Here is a 9,707-nt window from a genome sequence, read left to right on the forward strand (position 1 = left end):
ACCATCAACCACCCATTTATACCGTTCTATTTTAATCCGATTTTTCCCTCTAAAGTCCCCACTATTCTCCTACAACATATCTACACCAGGGGCATTTTTTCTTTACAATGGCTAATTTACCTATCAACTTGCAAGTCTTTGGCATGTGGAAGGAAACCAGAGCACCCAGCGGAAACTCATGCAGTCACAGGGAAAACTTGCAAAATCCACACAAGCAGTACGAAGAATGTCACTGGAGCTGTGAGGCTGCGGTGCTAGCCACTGTGCCACTCTGCCACCCAATTCACTATCCAACAACAACAAACAGTGAGATATTGAATCCAAACCAGGAACATTCATTACAGTTTGGAGAGAGAAATCAGCAATGATTTTGAAAAGGGAGTTCATCATATTCTGTCTCTCTCTCCCTGTCCAGACAGTGCCCGAGAAAGACCTCTCCCTTTCCCCTGGCTCACTCCATGTTCCGGGACCAGTTCCTGCTTCACAGTGCATATTACAAACAGTCCCCCAGTCCTGCTGAATTAGCTGAAGTAGACCATTCAGCCGCTCGAGCTTGCTCCGCTATTCAATTTGTTCATGGCTGATCAATTTCTGAGTTGAATTCCACACTCCCATCTATGTCTGATAATTTTGATTAATTGATTAGAGATACAGCACTGAAACAGGCCCTTCGGCCCACCGAGTCTGTGCCGAACATCAACCACCCATTTATACTAATCCTACACTCATCCCATATTGCTACCAAACATCCCCACCTGTCCCTATATTTCCCTACCACCTACCTACACTAGTGACAATTTATAATGGCCAATTTACCTATCAACCTGCAAGTCTTTTGGCTTGTGGGAGGAAACCGGAGCACCCGGAGAAAACCCACGCAGACACAGGGAGAACTTGCAAACTCCACACAGGCAGTACCTGGAATCGAACCCGGGTCCCTGGAGCTGTGAGGCTGCGGTGCTAACCACTGCGCCACTGTGAATCTTTGATTCCCTTGCCTAACAAGAATCTATCTACCCCTGCCTTAAAAATATTCAATTACCCCACCTCCACCACCTTCTGAGGCAGAGAATTCCAAAGTTGCACAACCCTCGGAGAGAAAGAAATCTCATCTCTGTCCTAAAATGGCGACCCCTAATTCGAAAACAGCACCCCCGAGTTTTGAACTCATCCACAAAGGGAAACATCCTTTCCACATCCACTTGTCAAGACCATTCAGGATGTTATACACTTCAATCAAGTCTCCCCTCACTCTTCAAAACTCCAGTGAAGAAAAGCCCAGTCTGCCCAACCTTTCCTCATAAGACAACCCACTCATTCCAGGTATCAATCTAATAAACCTCCTGTGAAACGCCTCCAACACATTTACTTCCTTCCTGAAATATGGAGACTAAAACTGCACGCAGTATTCAAGATGTGGTCACACCAATGCCCTGTATAACTGAAGCATAACATTCTTACATTTATTTTCAATTCCTCTCATGATAAAGGATAGTATTCCATTTTCCTTCTTGATGACTTGCTGTACCTGCATACTAACTTTTCATGACTCATGCACCAGAACACCTAGATCCCTCTGCACCTCGGAATTATGCAGTTGTTCTCCATTTAAGTAATACTTTGTTTTTTTAATCTTCCAGACAAAGTGAACAACTTCACATTTTTTCACATTACACTTCATCTGCCAGATTTCTGACCACTCACTCAACCATCTATCAAGGTCTGCAACCTCCTTATGTCCTCTTCACAACACACTTTCCTACCGATCTGTGTGTCATCTGCAAATTTAACTGCCATGCCATTGCTCCCCTCATCTAGGTTATGGATATAAATTGTAAAAAGTTGTGGGCCCAGCACAGACCCCTGTGTTACTCCACTTATCACATCCTCCCGATCAGAATGTTTTCTGTCAGCCAGCCAATCTTCTATCCATGCTAATTAAGTTACCCACTACACCATGAACTCCTGCTTTGCACAATAACCTTTCATGTGGCACCTTGACAAAGGCCTTCTTGAAAACCAAATACTGTATGTCAATGGGCTCTCCTTTATCCCCAGTGCATTTTCCTCCTTGAAAGAACTCTAATACTTTGGTTAACCATGATTTCCCTTTCACATAGCCATGCTGAACATTTCCAATGACCTTGTGTTTTTCTAAATGCCCAGCTATAGCCTCCTTAATGATCAATTCTAATGTCTTCCCTGAATCAGGGGTCAAGCTAACTGGCCTATAGTTACCCAATTTCAGCCTCTCCACCTTCTTGAATAGAAGGGTTATATTTACTACTTTCCAGTCTGATGGAACCTTTCTAGAATCTAGCGAATCTTGAAAAAATAACGAGTCAACTATTTCAGCAGCCATTACTTTAAGGACCCTAGGATGAAGCCCATCAGGACCCAGAGACTTGTCAGCCAGCAGCTCCATCAGTTTATTCAGTACCACTTCCCTGGTGATTGTAACTTCACCAAGTTCCTCTCTTCCTTCCACCTCCTGATTTACTGCTATTACTGAAATATTTTGTGTATCCTCTAGTGAAGACAGAAGCCAAATAATTGTTCATTTCAACCACCATTTCTTTATTATCGACTATTAACTCCCCATTCTCAGTCTCTAAAAGACCAACACTCACTTTACTTACACTTTTCCTTTTTAAATACCTATGGAAACTCTTGCTATCCGTTTTTACATTTCTAGCTAGTTTGCTGTCATCATCTAATTTATTTTCCCCTGATTAACCTTTCAGTCATTCTCTGCCATTCATTATATTCTGACCAATCATCTGACCTGACACTCGTCTTTGCACAATTGTATGCTTTCTCCTTAAGATTGAGGCTATCCTTAACTTCTTTAGTGAACAATGGATGGTGGGTCCTCCCCTTGGAATTTTACTTTACTGTAGGAATATACTTCCTTTGAGTATTCAGAAAGATCGCCTTAAATGTCTGCTACTGCTTCTCTATTGATTTATCTCCTAGACTAGTAACCCAGTTCAATTCAGCTAGCTCAGCTTTCATGCCCACATAGTTGTCCTTATTTAAGTTTAAAATACTAGTCTTAGACCCACTCCTCTCAATTTCAAACTGGATGCAAAATTCAGTCATATTGTGGTTGCTGCTACCTGGAGGTGCCTTTACACTGAGGTCATTACTTAATCCTGTCAAATTACACAATACCAAATCTAATATAACCTGGTTCCAGAATGTACTGCTCAAAGAAACTATCTCAAAAGCATTCTATGAACTCTTCGTCCAGGCTGCTGTAACCAATCTCATTTTTCCAGTTTATATGTTGAATAAAATCCCCATTATTATTTCCATCCTTTTATCACAAGCACCCAAAATTTGTTCTTGTATACTTCACCCGACATTGTCATTATTGCTCGGTGGCCAGTACACAACTCCTACTAGTGACTTCTTTCCCCGACTATTCCTCATCGTCACCCAAACCGATTCTACATCCTGATCTCCGGAACCAAGGTCATCTCTAACTATTGCACCAATGCCATCGATGATTAACAGTGCAACCCCATCACCTTTATCTAACTTCCTATTCTTCTTGAATGCTGTATACCCCTCAATATTCAGGACCCAACCATTGTTATCTTGCAACCATGTCTCTGTAATGGCTATTATATCATATTGATTTACTTCAATGTGCACTATCTGTTCCTCTACCTTGTTATGAATGCTATGTGCATTCACATACAGAGCCTTATATTTTTGTTATCTTTGTAACACCTCATGTTGACTGTTGCTGTGTTCTTAGGTTTTTTCTCTCTGTCCCTTCCGCCATTCGCTGGTCTTCATTTCCCATATTACTATTCTGCTCTCTTACCTTAACTCTACCCCCTGATTTGTTCCACCTACCCAAGCTTGATCCCTCTCCCACTTTGTTTCGTTCAAAGCCCTCTCTGCTTCTCTAGTTATGCAGTTTGTCAGAACACTGGTCCCAGCACGTTTACCTCTCAATTCCCTAGTCTACAATTTATCTCTGTCAGTTTCTGATTTTGAGTGTGAGTAAATCTGTACCTGTTTTATGTGAGAACCGTCTTATTCTGTATCTTTCAGATTTTGATGTGTCTGTGTGTCTGGCTTGTACTTTGTCCCCATCAGTTTAGAATATGTGAGTGTGGATTTGACTGTTAATATTCCATTCTTGGGAATATGAGTGGGGGTTCACACTTCATCTTTGAGTGTCCAGTTAGGCCAATTAAACCTGTGCCCTTAAATTTCTAATGTGTAGCTGTGTTTTTTATCCTGTCGCTGTCACTATCTGTTATAAGAGTAAGGGGTACATTCTGGTTTTTGATTGTGGATTTTTCACCACATCTCTACATTGTCTCAGATGTGAATGTGATTTTTAATCTCTACATGCCAGTTTCTGACATATGGCTCTGAGGTTTAATTTGTACATGTCATTCTCTGGTATGTGACTGCCAATTTTATTCTGAACCTCTCAGTTTCCTTTACCTGTGTGCGAGTTTTAGTCGGTATCTGTCAGTATCTGGTATATGAATCTTCTTCTTTATGTGTATGTTTTGCTCTGTATTTGTCAGTGTCTGAAGTGCCAATTGTCAGGTTTTCTTTGTACCTGTCACTCTCTGTTATGCATCACAGACTTTCCCTCTCTAACTGTAAATTTCTTGCAATTCACTATGGATTTCACTCTGTGTCTGTCAGTCTCTGGTAGTTAAGTGTGGTTTTTATACTTCATCTCCTAATTTCTGATCTGTGAATGGAGATTTTAATCTGTACCCTTTGGCTTCTAGTGTGTGAGTCTGTGTTTCAATCTGTATCTACCAGTTTCTCATATGTGAGGGTGGCATTTATTCTGTACCAGTTACTTTCTGAAATGTGTGAAGGTTTCAATCTTTCCCTGTCAGTTTCTGGTATGTGAATGTGGGTTTATTCTGGATCTTTCAATCATTGGAATTTGAGTACGTGCTTTATCCTATACCTTTTTGCTTCTGTTAAGTGAATGAAGGATTAGATCTGTACCTGTCCATTGATAGTAAATGAATATCTGTTTTAGTCTGTACCTGGCAGTTTATGGCAAAGTAAGGTGGTTTATTTCTCCACCTGCCAGATTCTGATATGTGACTGTTGTTTTATTCTGTACCTGTTATTTTCTGTGATATGAATCTGGTTTTTGATCTGTATCTGTCAGTTACTGTTACTTGACTGAGTTTCACTTTGCACCAGTTGGTTTCTGGTATGTGAGTGTCAGTTTTAAGTTGTACCTGTAAAGTTAAGGTATGACAGTGTGGGTTTATTCTGTATCTTTCAAACACCAGTGTGTGATATGGGTTTTTTTTCCTCTGAATCTTTCGATTTCTGGTCTGTAAGTTTGTGTTCTTATCTGCATCTTACAGTTCCTTATAGGTGTCTGTGTGCTCATTTCCTTTTTCTGCAGCTATTAACGTCTGCTACGTGAGTATGTGTAATGTGTGAAGACCAAGGCAAAATATTGGTATAAATTATTTGCCATTTCCCTGTTCCCCATTATCAGTTCTCCAGTTGCATCCTCTGAGGTCCCCTCACTCACTTTAGCTGATCTCGTTCTTTTTATATACCCGGAGAAGCTCTCACTGTTTGTTTATATATTTCTTGCCAATTTACTGTCAGAATCAATGTTCCCCCTCTTTATTAACTTTTTAGTCGTCCGTTGCTGATTCCTAAAATATTCCCAATCCCCTGGCCCACCACTAGTTTTTGCCTCTTTGTATGCCTTAGTTTTTGATTGGATATTCTCCTTGGCAGCATTTATTAACCACAGATGCTTCATCCTTCTCTTTTTGACTGGGATAAATTTTTGCTCAGCATTATGAAATATCTGTTTAAATGTCTGCCACTGCTCATCCACTGACCTTCCCCTTAGTCCATTTGCCCAGCCCACTTTAGACAACTCTTTCTTCATACCACAGTAATTGCCCTTGTTTAATTTGAGGATACTGGTTTGAGACCCGAGTTGCTCGCCCTCAAACTGAATTTGAAATTCTCCCATGTTGTGATCACTACCCCATAGAGGATCCTTAACTACAATATCTCTTGTTAATCCTATCACATTACACATTACTAGATCTAAAATAGCCTGTTCCCGGGTATGTTCTGCAATGTATTGATCGAAGTAACAGTCCCTGATGCACTCTACAAATTCACCTTCCATGTTACCTCTGCCAATCTGATTTGTCCAGTCAATATGTTTACCTCTATAATCTTATTTACCCTACGCAAATTTGCACGTTGCTCTGCTAGTAATCTGAGGAGTATTACCTTTCTGGTTCTGCTTTTTAATTTAGCCCCGAGCTGCTCATAGGCTCTGAGCAGAAGTGGATTCCTTGTCCTTCCGATGTGGACCAAGACAGCTGGATCCTTCCCCTCCCACTCCAAGTTACTCTCCAGTCAAGAAGAGATGTCATTAATCTTGGCACCAGGTCGGAAACACAGCCTTTGGGACTCCCTGTTATTGATGCCAGAGAATGGAATCTATTCCCCTAAATCTGCAATCCCCTATTACTAATCCCACTTGAATAGCGCTCTGAACCACGGTGCTGTGGACAGTTTGCTCATCCTCCCTACAGCCTGTGCCCTCGTCCACACAGGGAGCAAGAAGCTCATACCTATTGGATAAGGGCTAATGATATGTATATGAATGTGGGCCACATTCTGGACTTTCAGTCTCTGGTCCTGTGTGTGAATGTAGGGTTTATTCTGAATTTGACAGTCTCTGGTACTGAATGTGTGTTTGGAATGCATTCCTTATGTGTCTGTCTATGGGGGAGTATGTAAGTGTGGGAGACATTCTGTATCTGCCAGTATCTCTACTGTGCACACAGGATAGACACATTCAATATATGTAAGTTACTGATACTGTGTCTGTATATGTAATTCAATCCTGATCTGTGAGGCTCTGGCACCCTGTTTGACTGTAGGATTCACTCTGCATCTATGTGTCTTTGTGCTGTATGCGAGTTGAGATCCTGCTGTATTCAGGACTTAATATATATTTCAGGCATTGTGTTGTCAACGCTTTATTTCACACGTTAATGTATCAATATGTGTTTACTTGTGTTTCATTTAAAATATGGATTAACAATATTTTATTGCTGTAGGTTTTATGCAATTCTTGTTTGTGAGTTGCAGCTTTGTATCCAATTTGTATCTCTGCAAAAGCAATTGTGAATGACGATCTTTCAAATTAAGAGCATGACCTGATATGTAATGTCAAATTCCATCGGTTTGTCGAAAATGAATTAATCCTGTGTGTTTTTGTCTGACCCTTAGTGACATGTTTGGACTGCTGTGTAATTTGTAGCTCAGTTTATATTGTGGGGTACGTTATTGGGATTCATTCTGTAGCTTTCAATCAGGTACATTTGTTCAGTTCTACTTAAGATTTGGTAATTGAATTGTAACCAAGGCAACACAATGTATTTAAATCTGATACTGTGTGTTTTTGGACTGTAATTGATATATCTACCGGTCAGTTGGAGTGAAATAGAAACGACGACTATCTCTAATGCTCTGTTTGACTATTGAATTGATAATGTGTCTCTTTGGGATCTGTGTGGGTCTGACTACTTCTTTTGTTTGTTACAGTGGAAATGACGACCTGACCATGTCAGTGTGCTTTGTGAGTGATACTGTACCGACTGTGTATTGGAACGAGCTGGATGCACGTTTCCTTCTGTCGAGGAGTCATGCCTTTCCTTCTGGTTCCTTCAAGTGTTTGCCTGCAGGAAAAGAAAGGTAACTCTTATACTTGAATAACAGCTGAGTGAGAAGACAGAAAAGTGATCAATGTAATCTTTACAATAATAAACATTCTGAACAATCACAAAAGGAAAGTTAACAACACAAGTAGTGTCAGTGTCTGAGTCCACTGCAGTACTGCAGAACTCTGCTTCTACTTGCCAGATATTTGGAGCGGTTTTATAACAATTTTGTGACATTCAGAAACTGCCCCGCACTGCTCCATGAATTGGAATACCCGATCGAGTAGTGACATTTGCGTAAGCCAGATTTCTATTTCCATGTTCCATTGTTCAATGGACAACAAGTAAGCACTGTTTAAAAAAGTGTCTTTAATCTTCTCACCTGGTCCCTTCAAATTTGCCGCATCTTTATTGTTCAGCCAGATTTTCTGCTGTTCACAATCCAATAACAATAAATAGTGAGATACTGGATCTGAACCAGGACCATTCATTACCGAAGAAGGGTCACTGACCTGAAACATTAACTCTATTTCTCTCTCCAAAGATGTAAACAGACCTGCTGAGTATTTACAAGATTTCTTGTTTTTATTTCAGATTTCCAGCATCCGCAGTATTTTGCTTTTTATTATAACATTCATTACTGTTTGGAGAGAGAAATCAGCAATGATTTTCAATAGTGAGTTCATCATATTCTGTCTCTCTCTCCTTGTCCAGACACTGCCTGAGAAAGACCTCTCCCTTCCCCCTCGGCTCACTCCATGTTCCGGGACCAGTTCCTGCTCCACAATGCACATTACAAACTGTCCCCCACTCCCGCTGAATGTACCCGGTAATCAATGCTAATCTATCAGCACATCGGCAGACGCGGGCCCAAATCTGTTGTACTGCTGTGAGCAGATACTATTTGTTCACTTACTCCAGGCTTGTAATGTCTCCATTTGCAGCTGATTTAAACAATCACAGTGAATGGTGCTCAGAGACAGAGCTGGGGGATGGGGTGAGCATGCGCTCTTCTCCGCGTTATGACATCATATTCGACAGGCCTACATCGCGCGTAAGCAGATCTCTGCTGCGAGAGCGGGAACAGGCGAGAGGAGCCGGGTGATAAAAGGAGCCGAAGCCAGAGACCAGAAGCAGCAGCGAGAGCCGCTCGGTTCTGTTCTGTGGACCTGCTTGACCAGCAAAAGGTGAAGTGTGATGTCACAGGAGAGCTGCTAAGTGATTGGTGGGTATTTCTTTCTTCCATTTGAGCAGTGGGAGTGGTGAGAGTGCGAGCCAGGGGGCAGCCGGGAAGGTAAGTTTCACTAGAAAGTACTTACCTCGTGATTGGGCGGACGCGGACACGGGGACTGCTGGGTAAGTGAACTTATATATTCAGGCAGTGGTTAAACCTGAAACACTACACGTGTAGTGTCTCCCACCCATCCTCCTCCTCCTCTAACCAAAAAAAAAGGACTCTTGTGTGGAGGGTTCGGTCAGGTAAGTTTTTTCCTTTATTTTTTTAAATCTCTTTTGTCAATTTAGAGCGGAGGGGATGGAAGCTCGGGCAGTTGCATGCTCCTCTTACAGGATGTGGGAGGTAAGGGTCACCACTTGTTTAATATTGGCAGGCATCAAGATCGGCGCAGGCTTGGAGGGCCGAATGGCCTGTTCCTGTGCTGTACTGTTCTTTGTTCTTTGAGGCAGTTCAGAGGAGGTTCACTAGACTGATTCCAGAGATGAAAGGTTTGTCTTATGAAGAGAGATTGAGCAGTTTAGGCCTTTGCTCTCTAGTGTTTAGAAGAATGAGGGGAGATCTAATCGAGGGATATATAAGATGATTAAGGGGATTGACAAAGTAGACAGAGAGGATGTTTCCTCATGTGAGGCAATCTAGAACGAGAGGCCATTGTTTCAGAATAAGGGGGAGCAGATTTAAAACAGAGATGAGGAGACATTACTTCTCTCAAAGGGTCGTCAGACTGTGGAATTCACTACCCCACATTGTGCTGG

Source organism: Heterodontus francisci, chromosome 45 (genome assembly GCF_036365525.1).
Source record: "Heterodontus francisci isolate sHetFra1 chromosome 45, sHetFra1.hap1, whole genome shotgun sequence".
Taxonomy (NCBI): Eukaryota; Metazoa; Chordata; class Chondrichthyes; order Heterodontiformes; family Heterodontidae; genus Heterodontus; species Heterodontus francisci.